This window comes from Gopherus flavomarginatus, chromosome 5 (assembly GCF_025201925.1).
Source record: "Gopherus flavomarginatus isolate rGopFla2 chromosome 5, rGopFla2.mat.asm, whole genome shotgun sequence".
Lineage (NCBI taxonomy): Eukaryota > Metazoa > Chordata > Testudines > Testudinidae > Gopherus > Gopherus flavomarginatus.
The window spans coordinates 132,703,488-132,714,807 of record NC_066621.1 but is presented as its reverse complement, the minus strand read 5'-3'; positions in this window follow the sequence as shown (position 1 = coordinate 132,714,807).

The following is an 11,320-nucleotide window of genomic DNA, read 5'->3' as shown; positions in this document are numbered from 1 at the left end:
GAAAAGAGTTGGTCCTGCAAGGGCAGGGGAAGCAGACTGGGACAAGGTGGGAGACTGTTGTGGGGAAGAGACTGGGCCTGGAGGCTAGTGAGGAGGAAAGGGAAACTGGTACTGGCTGAGCAAGGAGATTGAGACTGGGAGCCAGGAAGAGAAACAGGATGGGTTGGAAACCAGAGGGGAGTACTGACACTGGATGAGGAATTAGGGGTGGAGGGCTGGGAACTGGTGGGGAAGGCCTGATGTAGAACCAGTTTGTGATGAGAACTGTTCCTGGCTGAGCAAAGAGATTGGGATAATGAGTTTGGGGTGGTTGGGAGGCACTGAGTGGATGAGTAGTTCAGGAATGGGGACTGGGGAACATTGGGCATGGGGAGGAGACAAATCTGATGAACTGGGAAAGGGGAAACTCAAACTGGCTGTGCAAGGGGACTTGGGAGTGGCAGGGAGAAGAAGAGGGGCTGTGGGAATTGCATGGGGGTACATTAATTTCTATTCAGCTTGCTGCTGAGTTTTATTTGATCTAGAGAGATTGATTGGTCTATTTATTTGGGGAAATTTTAGAAAGATTGTCAAGGTAATCTAAACTGTGGCTGGGTGTTTTATTATCATTTTTTAGAAATTAAACAAAATACTGCTTGAGATAAAGGACAGAAGTTGCATTAGCTGAAAGGCAGTAGCAGACTCATAAGCCTCTGTGTGTGGTCTAGCCGCTAGAGGGAAATAAAGAGCTACACAATTAGTGAGAGTTATGCATCAGAAATATATCCTGATCTTCAAAGTTTCTCAGCGGTTCTGTTCTCCGTATGGGTCACCATTTGTAATTATGCCCTAGAGGGTATGATGATTTAGGCATCCTGGGATTTGCAACACAAGTGATAAGGACTTAAAGAATAGAGTCAGAATATCCGTGGTGAGGACTAAAACTTAGCTATCTTTAAGGGACACCATAAACTTAAATGATCATTTAAAAAATAAGTTAAGGGCTCTCTCTGCTGAATTTTATGGCTTTACAATTATTTTCTTATTTTAAAATGTCTTTCCCCTTTTGCAATGTGAAAAAATCAATAGAAACTGGGAATCTGATTTAATTGAGTGTTCTGAGGGCTCATTAAAATGGACTCTTTACAAAGTGCTGTCAAATGCACAAAGTAAACAAACTGGGAGGAAATGAGAAATTTTTGTTTCCAATCTCTTTCTCTTTTAGTGATCTCAGGTGTTAACTTGCAACACTATTAGTGAGTAGAGTTTTCAAACCAAAATGTGCGGTTTTATGCTGACAATATCCATTTAGAGTGTAAGCAGTCAGGATGAGCTGTACCCTGACATCTGGTGGTAAATTTCAGGGAGTATGGAAAGGAATTTCAGGTATTTGCATTGGCACACCCACCCCACCTAGCATAGCCCACGGCAGCCTGGGATGGTTATTTTGACAGCTCTGGGATCCCCAATTTCTTTGTTATTGGGGCAGGAGGAAAAAAAAGTGCTGTCACCCTAATTATGTGAATGAGGAACTACGAGACTGCTTTATGACAGAAATGACTCAGCCTCAATTAAGTAGTACTTGCTAGACAAGGGACATGGGTTCCAAAACCCAGTGAATTGAGAGAAGTTGGGGACTGGTGTGTGTACCTGATGGTATGAGCCCCTTTTGAGGGCCTGGAACACCAATTACACATCCTCCTCTCTCCACTGTTAAAGAGTAGAGCTAATTTTGATTCTATTAGGAGTCCATCTAGAGACTGCTGAGCTGAGTTCATGTTGGGCCAATGGTGCACCAGCACCAGGGCTCCCCTACTAAGAGCTGAAATCACTGAAGGAGCTGAACTGAGATCACTGAGTGCTGTGTTAACTAGTGGGGGAGCCTGAAGACCTATCGCTAAGCGGCTGGCAAGGCGGAGCAGTTTGCAGCATGTTGGAGCAGCCCATGGAACAGTGAGCGGAGTGAAGCGGTTTGCAGGGACAGCTGGAGCGGCACAGCTGGTGTAGTGGAGCTGGTTGTGATGAAGGCTGCAGCAGAATTCCACAGAGAGGCGGAGCAGTTGGCCCTGGCCCACATAAGGTGCCCCTTAACACCCTGTGTGGGCTTCCCCCCCTGCCCAATTTCCACCCAGGCTGGGGAGTGCGGGGTGTAAAATTCTGCAGATAAACTTTTGAACTCGGGGGTGGCACTGACCAGAGACTTTTGGGTTGTTGGACTTTGGGGTGATTGGACTAAAGACCCTAAGGGGGAAAGGACATTGCCAAATGTACTTGGAGGTGTGTTTTTGCTTATGCTTTGTGTTATAATCCTGTTTGTGGTGTTTCTCCAATGGGATGCCGCATTGTTTCCCTCCTTTATTAAAAGGATTTTGCTACACTCAGACTCTGTGCTTGCGAGAGGGGAAGTATTGCCTCCTAGAGGCACCTGGTGGGGGTGGTATGTAAGTGTCCCAGGTCACTGGGTGGGGGTTCGAGCCGGTTATGTATTGTGTTATTGAAACGGAACCCTTGGATACTGAACCCTGCCCTTGTTGCTGCCAACTCAGAGGGGCAGAAGGGTTACAAGAGTAATACACTCCCTTTCTGCAAACAGATGATATACATCCACATACAAATATTTGGTTGTTCAATGACTAGCTCAGATGTAAGCACTTACGTAGTTTCATGCTGCATGATACTGAGCACTTCCTACAAGGTGTTGAACACCTCCTACTCTTATTGAAGTCAATGGGAGTCGAAGGTGCTGAACACCTCCCTGGAAGTACTTGGCATCTTGCAGAATTGAGTACCTGAATCAAGAAAGTGAACTTCACTCAACTGCATCATCAGCTTGGTGTTTACAAATGTCTCTTGGGCCTGTGAGTGACTGAGGCATCCGTTTAACCTCATAGCCAAATGCAAATTTCATCCTGTATACAAAGTCCTGGAAATGGCTTTGGATTATGAAATAACTACTCCTTTCCCCTTGATAATGGACTTGTTCTTTTTAAGTACAGTAAAGCAAATGGCCTTTGATGTTATTTATTTGCCAGGACTCCTTTCTAAACCATTAGCTGTTTGGGCCTCAGCACATATTTGCTTTGGTTTTAGCTTTTTGATTGTTGCCAGACAGTAGGCAGGTGGAGAAAAGTACATGTTTTATGCAGCTGCCAGATGTATCAGGTTCTTCACATGAAGGCATTGATGAGCCAAGTGAACACTGCCACATTCCACTCTAGCTTAGAGCTGCAGCAGTGGAAGGGTTAAGGCACGTGCCAAAGGGGGAAAGTGGAAATAAAGGGTTGTTTCAGGAACTGCAGCATTTAAACATGAGTCAGCAAGAGCCCTTTGGCCATGCATCTGTTTTCCGCTAGTTGAAAGACTGCATACAAATAACAATAAATTGTACTATCTGAATTCTGAATGCTTGAGAGCTGAGTGAGTAGGATAGGTGGAAGGGGAAGGGAGGATTCTGGGCAGTTGTGTGTCAGGAAGATCAAGATAGCAACATTTCATTTATCACTGTGGATTGTGAATAAAGAAATTGGAGAGGGGAGTGCAGTTGGTTGCCACTGAACTTAATAAGAGCAAATACCAGGATTATTTTAGTAAAATAAACTTTCCTCTATGTTTATGCACAGAACCGAATATAAATTATTTCTATGGATTGGGAGTTCCCTCAAACTCGGCTTCTCCAGAACACATTCAGTTCTGGGAGAATGCTTTATCCGGTTGTCTGAAATCCAAGCAATCAGTTCAACTCCAACCTCATCACTGAGGTTTCTTTATTGGCATACAAACAAACTACACTTGAGTTGATCAAGATGGGTATTTTTTTTACTTTCCCCCCGATAAACTTCATGGTGGGGGACCCTTGTTAATTTTTTTTACCCTGATGTCATCTCTGTTGTACCAAATTTTTAACTTTTCTTTGGTGACAAGGGAGTTCAAGTTTTCTTGCTCCTTATTACATATGGCTGCTTATACTTTTTGTAGCATTTTCCCCCAAATAGTACAGATAGGTTGTCATTTCAACTTGCAGACTGTGAGGTAAAGAGAACATCTTTTCTCAGTGACATTGTTCCTGTTCAGTTTGCAGCTGTTTCCACTGCAGCATTTATTGGTGTAAATAAGGGAGGAAAGAATGGGGAGGATACATAGTTCTCAATTTTGTTTTGAGGGACACTGGCTCAGAGCCACAAAGCAATTAAGCACTTAAGTCCCAGTTTTGGCTCCACTGCAATTCACAAAAGTCCTGATAAATCTCCTGATGCATAGCTAACCTTACTTGGTGCCTACATTTTCAGAGTAAAAGTTCCTTAAGTGCCTTTGTTTCTGTCTGAGTACGTGCACTGCCTCCCTTTACGTGTCTGGATGCCTGTCTCCTGCCTAAACGCCAGAGCAAATCACAAACAAGGGGAACATAGGTATTTGTCCACGTGTTCCACTGTGAATACATACTTAAATTGTCATTGGGCCAATGAGAGAGAGTGTCTGAGAATGACTCTGTAGTCCAGTGGTTAGAACACTTTCTTGAGAGGTAGGATCCTTTGTTTACATCCTTTCTTCCATGCTGGAAGAAGGGGGAATTGAACCTGGATGCCCCACTCCCAGGCAAGTGTGCTAACCTCTGGGCTAAAAGTCATGAAGTGGGTGACACGATCTCTGCCTCTAGCCAGTTTGTGTGGAACAAGGCAGGTGTCTAATAGAGTCCCACAAGAAATGCCTCAGGTGCCCAAGCTGCCTGACTCCAGGAGAGGGATTCCTGTTTGTGGATCACTAACAGAGATAGATGCCTCCCTGCAGGCCAGACTTAAGCATCTATTTCTGAGAGTACGTCTACACTACAGGATTATTCCGATTTTACATAAACTGGTTTTGTAAAACAGATTGTAAAAAGTCGAGTGCATGTGGCCACAAAAAGCACAATAATTCGATGGTGTGAGATACCGCCCGGAGGCCAATACCGTCGATTTGCGGCCACACTAACCCTAATCTGACATGGCAATACCGATTTCAGCGCTACTCCTCTCGTCGGGGAGGAGTACAGAAACCAGTTTAAAGAGCCCTTTATATCGATATAAAGGGCCTCGTTGTGTGGATGGGTGCAGCGTTAAATCGGTTTAACGCTGCTAAAATCGGTTTAAATGCGTAGCGTAGACCAGGTCTGAGAGAGGAGCAAGGCTTAGCACACACCCCTGTTGTCAGCATCTCCCTTTGGCAGCGTAGGCAGCTTCCAGCCTACTGCGCTGGCTTCTCTCTCCCCATTCGTTGTATAGGGAGCCTTGGGAGCTAACACGGCTTTGGGGATTACAGTGTTGTTCCTGTGATTTTCTAGGTGCCTAAACGTTAAGAGCTGTGATGCAACACATAAGTCCCTTTATGAATAGCATCCTGTGTGCCTGCAGACAGGGCCGGCGCTTCCATTTAGGCAACCTAGGCGGTCGCCTAGGGCACTAGGAGTTGGGGGGGGCGGCATTTTGCCGCCATCGGTGGCAATTTGGCGGTGGGGAGTCCTTCTGTGCTCCGGGTCTTCGGCGGCAATTCTGCGGCGGGTCCTTCACTTGCTCTGGGACCAGCTGCCGAAGTGCCCCAAAGACCGGGAGCACGGAAGGATCCCCCCCCCGCCGCAGAATTGCCACCAACGACCGGGAGCACGGAAGGACTCCCGCCTAGGGCACCAAAAACCCTGGCACCACTCCTGCCTGCAGACTTGCTGGAGCTAGGTACGGTGACTCTGCTGGATCGTCTTGACCATCCCGAAATTGGAGGTGGCAGTTACTAGGTGTGCTCATTAGCTGTTTGAAGCTATTTGGTTGATTTCCATTATGGGCAAGCAACCTGGCAAGTTACACGCACAGTAACTCCGAAAGAGCAACCAAAGGGAACTCAAGGGAAGGGAGATAAGTTTATAAATAGTAGGAGTGGAAGCCACACTGGGGATGAAGCAGCATGAAGACTATGAGTGTCTGCTGTAAGGACTGTGGTTCAGGGATTTTGCCAGTTTTGTTGGATTAGATTGGTGGCTCCTCACCCTACTGGAGAAGAGGACTAGAAATGCTGCAGGCTGTGCAAATTGCAGACCGTTCCAAAAATTCAAGGGAATTTGAAGGAGACTGTGAGACTATCCCTTGGTTTTTCAACTTTAAGGAGCTGGTGTGTGCTACATCTAGGCTGGGTACTATTCCACAGAGACTGAGAAGGATAAATCTTCCCAGAGAAGCGCTTTAAGGGACTGTGTATGTGCATAAATCATATTTTGCATTGAACTTATGGTAATAACAAATAGTAAAACTTGGGGAACAGCCCCCATCCTTGCGAAAGTGTTATATTTAAAAAGCTATTATTGACAATATTCAAAGTTTCATGGGTTATAAGTAAACGGTTATGTATTTATATAGAGAATGATTTTGTACATTTTTTTCCTTTAGAAATTTTGTCACTTTTGTTCTCTCATACTTAATTCTGTATTATATATATAGATACATATTAAAGTCCTGAAAAGCCAAACTCTGGTCTGTATCTCTGCTGAGAGGTAAGTTTGAGGTACAGGAAAACGGAAAGAGAGATTATCTCTAACATTAGCATAGTGCTTTCCCCAAGCCCATCATTACACAACTTTTCTATTTACATATTAGACTATTCCTCTCCCTAAGTCAATAGGCTACAGGTGGCTGGGAGGAGACCCTGTTGAAAAACACTGATGAAAAACCTGCAGAATGGTGAATTTTGGAAGTAAATTGTAAAGACAGTAACAAGATGATCAGAAAGATGAGGATGAGACAGAGCACCTGGAATCTATCTCTAGCAAGACCAGTAAATATAGGAAAAAAGAAAGCAAAAGCATTCCCACCTGTAAGCAGCTCATGGAGAGAGTGAGCCAGCCAGCCCCTGAAATAATTAATGCCACTCCAGCTGCAGCTACTCTAATCTTCCTCCCAACCACTGCCCTCTTCCTTCCTGTTACTTTGAGATCAAGCCCCCTACTTATTAAAATAGGATTGTGTCCCATCCCTAACCTGTCTGAGGTCTGGTTTACACATAGCTTTTGTGCTGATATAACTATTTTGGGTAGAGATGTGTTGCTTTTCACTGAAATAGTTATAACAGTACAACCTCCAGTGTGGACACAGTTATACCACTAAAAAAGCAGCTTAGACCAGTATAGCTTATTCCTCTTTAAAGTCATACCAGGGTATGTCTACACTGGAAACTTCAAAAGCGCTGCCACAGGAACACTCACATGGCAGCGTTTTGAAGTGCGAGTGTGGTCAGGCTCCTGGTAATCTACCTCCACAAGGGAATTAGCTCTGAGCACTGGGAGCCTGTCTACACTAGTGCTTTAAAGCACTTAGATTTGCAGTGCTCAGGGGGGTGATTTTTCACCCCCCTGAGCCAGCAAGTTAGAGCACTATGGGTTTGGCTACACTTGCAGGTGTGCAGTGCTGGGAGTTAAAGCTGTCTTTGTACAGCTGTGTAGGGAAAGTGCTGAGTGTAGCCACACTGTCCGCTATCAGCGCTGCAGAGTGGCCACATTTGCAGCGGTGTTGGGAGTGGTGCATTATGGGTAGCTATCCCACAGAGCACCTCGTCCCATTTTGGCGCCGTGGGTTGTGGGAAAGGGGCGGAGGGCGCGGGTCATTCTGCTTCCTGTCCCAATGCCCCTTGATGCATCACTTCACATCCCAGCAATCCCTGTTTTTCTGTCCACGTTTGGCACCATCTTGAGTCTCTCAACAGTTTCTGTGCAGCGCGATTTCTGTGGGAAATGGAGCCCGAACTACTGAGGAGTATGCTGATGAGTCTCGCCAGCACATCACGTTTGGCAGTTGAGCTATTCCTTAAGATATAAAGTGATGAGGAGTCTGGCGATGATAGCGAGTTGCCTGACGCGTATGACACTATTGTTTCTGGCATTCACGGAAATGCTCAGCACCATGGAATGCCGCTTTTGGGCTCGGGAAACAAGCACTGAGTAGTGGGATCACATCGTCCTGGAAGTCTGGGATGACGAGCAGTGGCTGCAGAACTTTCAGATGAGAAAAGCCACTTTCATGGGACTGTGTGAGGAACTTGCCCCCACCCTGCGGCGCAAGGACACGAGATTGAGAGCTGCCCTGCCAGTGGAGAAGCGTGTGGCTATTGCAATCTGGAAGTTGGCAACTCCAGACAGCTACTGATCTGTCGGGAACCAGTTTGGAGTGGGAAAGTTGACCATTGGAATCGTGTTGATGCAAGTTTGCAGGGCCATTAATCGCATCCTGCTAAGAAGAACTGTGACTCTGGGGAATGTGCAGGACATTGTGGATGGCTTTGAACAAATGGGTTTCCCTAACTGTGGAGGGGCGATAGATGGGACACATATTCCTATTCTGGCACCACTCCACCTAGCATCTGAGTACGTTAATCGGAAGGGATATTTCTCTATGGTTCTCCAGGCACTTGTGGATCACTGTGGGCATTTCATTGACATTGACACAGGCTGGCCTGGAAAGGTGCATGATGCACACATCTTTCGGAACACTGGCCTGTTCAGGAAGCTGCAGACAGGGACTTTTTTCCCAGACCAGAAGATCACAGTAGGGGACATTGAAATGCCCATTGTGATCCTTAGAGACCCCGCTTACCCATTAATGCCTTAGCTCATGAAACCGTATACAGGGAAGCTTGACAGGAGCAAGGACCTGTTCAACTACAGGCTGAGCCAGTGCCAAATGACTGTGGAGTGTGCTTTTGGCCGTTTAAAGGGGCGCTGGCGTTCTCTATATGGGAAGCTAGACTTTGGGGAACGCAGCATCCCCGCGGTTATATCTGCGTGCTATACCCTCCATAATATTTGTGAAGGGAAGGGTGAAAGATTCAGTCAGGCATGGACCTCCGAGGTTCAACACCTGGAGGCTGAATTTGCACAGCCAGAGAGCAGGGCTACTGGAGAGGCCCAGCACAGGGCTTCAAGGATTAGGGATGCCTGGAGGGAGGAATTTGAGGCTGAAAACCAGCAGTAATGTTTGGTGCCTTGCACGGGAGTGAAGTGCAGTGGTTACAATGTTAGTAGGAATCTGTTTTTGCTAAAATGATTTGCAGTGCCTGTTTCTTTCTTGGGCTAAGGTATCTTTGACTTTCTGCAATAATAAAGACTGTTTTCAAAGCCAAGAATTCATTTATTGAAAAGAAAATAACTTTATTGACAGACACACAATATTTTGGGAACCTAAAAAGGTGGGGGGGAGGGTGGGAACTGTACAGTCACAGGTTTGAATATGTCCTGTCTGGAGTGCTGTGCAATGACTGTTGCACTTCAGGATGCCCATACTGCAGGGTGATGGGGGTTGAGTGCAGAGGGTAAGGGTCGTAGTTCTCAGGGCTGGTTGGTGAACGTACAGGTGTTGGAGGCAGCTGATGGTGGTAAGAATCTGGGTGCTGGGGAAGGGGGTTTTGAGCTGACATTGGGGCACAAGGGAAAGAGCTTTGGGATGGGGGGGCGGCATGGTAGTGCTCTGCCTGCATGGCTACGAGCCCCTGGATAGAGTCTGATTGGTGTGCCAGGATGCTTATCAGGTGCTTTGTGCTTTTCTTCCTGGCTGCTGCTTTTTTATGGCAGATCCTGCTTTCCCTTTCCCTCCAGTCCTGCACTTTTTGATTCTCTGTGGCAGAGTGATCCATAACTGCTTGCAGCAGGTCTTCTTTGCTTTTTCGCAGCTTCTTCCGGAGGTTTTGGAGTCATTGAGCTTTTGATAACATGGGCAGCCGAGAACTCAAGGTTGCTCGTGGAAAGGTAAAAAAGGCAACACCTAACAGAGGCAGCATTGTTTATACTTCAGACAGTTATTCCCACACAGTGAAGGAGTAACATTCTTCACAATAGCATAATTTTCCCATACCAAAGAGAGCGCACATAACCCACAGGAGCCCTGAAATGGTGAGTAAGGGGGACTGATTGCTTCAGGGCTGTACTGTCCTTGGGGTTTCTGTGTGTTGGAGAAAGCAAACAGCTGCGGGGGGCACCTACACTGAACGCTCTCCCAACATTTTCCACAGGAGTTGATCCTGGAAGATATCTTGCTGCTGCGGGTCAGCTGGGAAGAGCGGGAAGGTCTTCTACAGCAATGCGGATTTCACTCTGGCCCCTATGCAGCTTGCCTGTTTGCAGCAGTGGTCCCCCCACTCCTTGCTATTCCATATCTAGGCATGCATGCATACATGCAGAACCCTCCCTCCTCTCCCAAAAAATTTCCATCCTGAAAATAAAACCCGCTCCTCTGTTTGTCCTCCACTAAGTACCAGCTGCTGTGACTGGCTACCTTCCTCCTGACTTGAGAAGAGCTCCTGGCTGTACGCCTTCAGGGACTCTGGGGTGTCTCCCCCCAACGCCAGTACCTTCACTCACAGTTTCCTCATTCCCCCCTCCTCCTCCTCTCCCCCCTGCTCTGAAGTGTCTATCGTGGTCCTCGGATTGACGGTGGGGTCACCCCAAGTATCGTGTCCAATTCTTTGTAAGAACAGCAGGTCGTGGGAGCAGCGCCGGAGCGGCAGTTTCCCTTACGGGCTTTGCAATAGGCACTCCGCAGCTCCTTCACTTTAACCCTGTACTGCAGTGTGTCCCGGTCATAGCCCCTTTCCAGCATGGCCCTTGATACCTGCTGAAAGGTATCGTAATTCCTACGGCTGGAGCGCAGCTGGGACTGCACAGCTTCCTCCTCACAAACACTGATGAGGTCAAGCAACTCCCCATTGCTCCATGCTGGGGCTCATTTGGCGCGTGAAGGCTTGGTTACCTGGAAAGATTCACTGATTGCACTCTACACCTGGCTGAGCAAACAGGAAGGGGATTTTTAAAATTCCCCGGGGCATTTAAAGGGCAGGTCACCTGAGGCCAGGACAGTAGAGTTCGAACTGATGAGCAGAGTGGCTGAACAGGCATTCTGGGATACCTCCGAATACCTCTGGAGGCCAATAACCGCGCTTTTGGTGGCCACACTGGCAGAGCAGCGCAGCATCACCAGCACTGCAGTCGTTATTCCCCAGGCCGAGGTGGAGTACAGCCAGCGCTGTAGCCAGGGAGATACAGTGTTGTATGTGCCTTGCAAGTGTGGACAGTGAGTGAGTTGCAGCGCTGTAAAGCCACCACCAGTGCTGCAACTCTCCAGTGTAGCCAAGCCCTATAAAATGTAAGTGTAGACAAGCCTCCAGAATAACCTTTATACTAGTATAACTGTGTGATTGTTCAAGGATAGGTATGCAAACAAGCACGGAATTGCTGCTATGGCCTGATCTACATGATCTGATCTTAGGTTGACATAGCTACAGAGCTCAGGAGTGTGAGCTGCGCTGACCTAACCCCCAGATTAGTCATAGCTAGGTT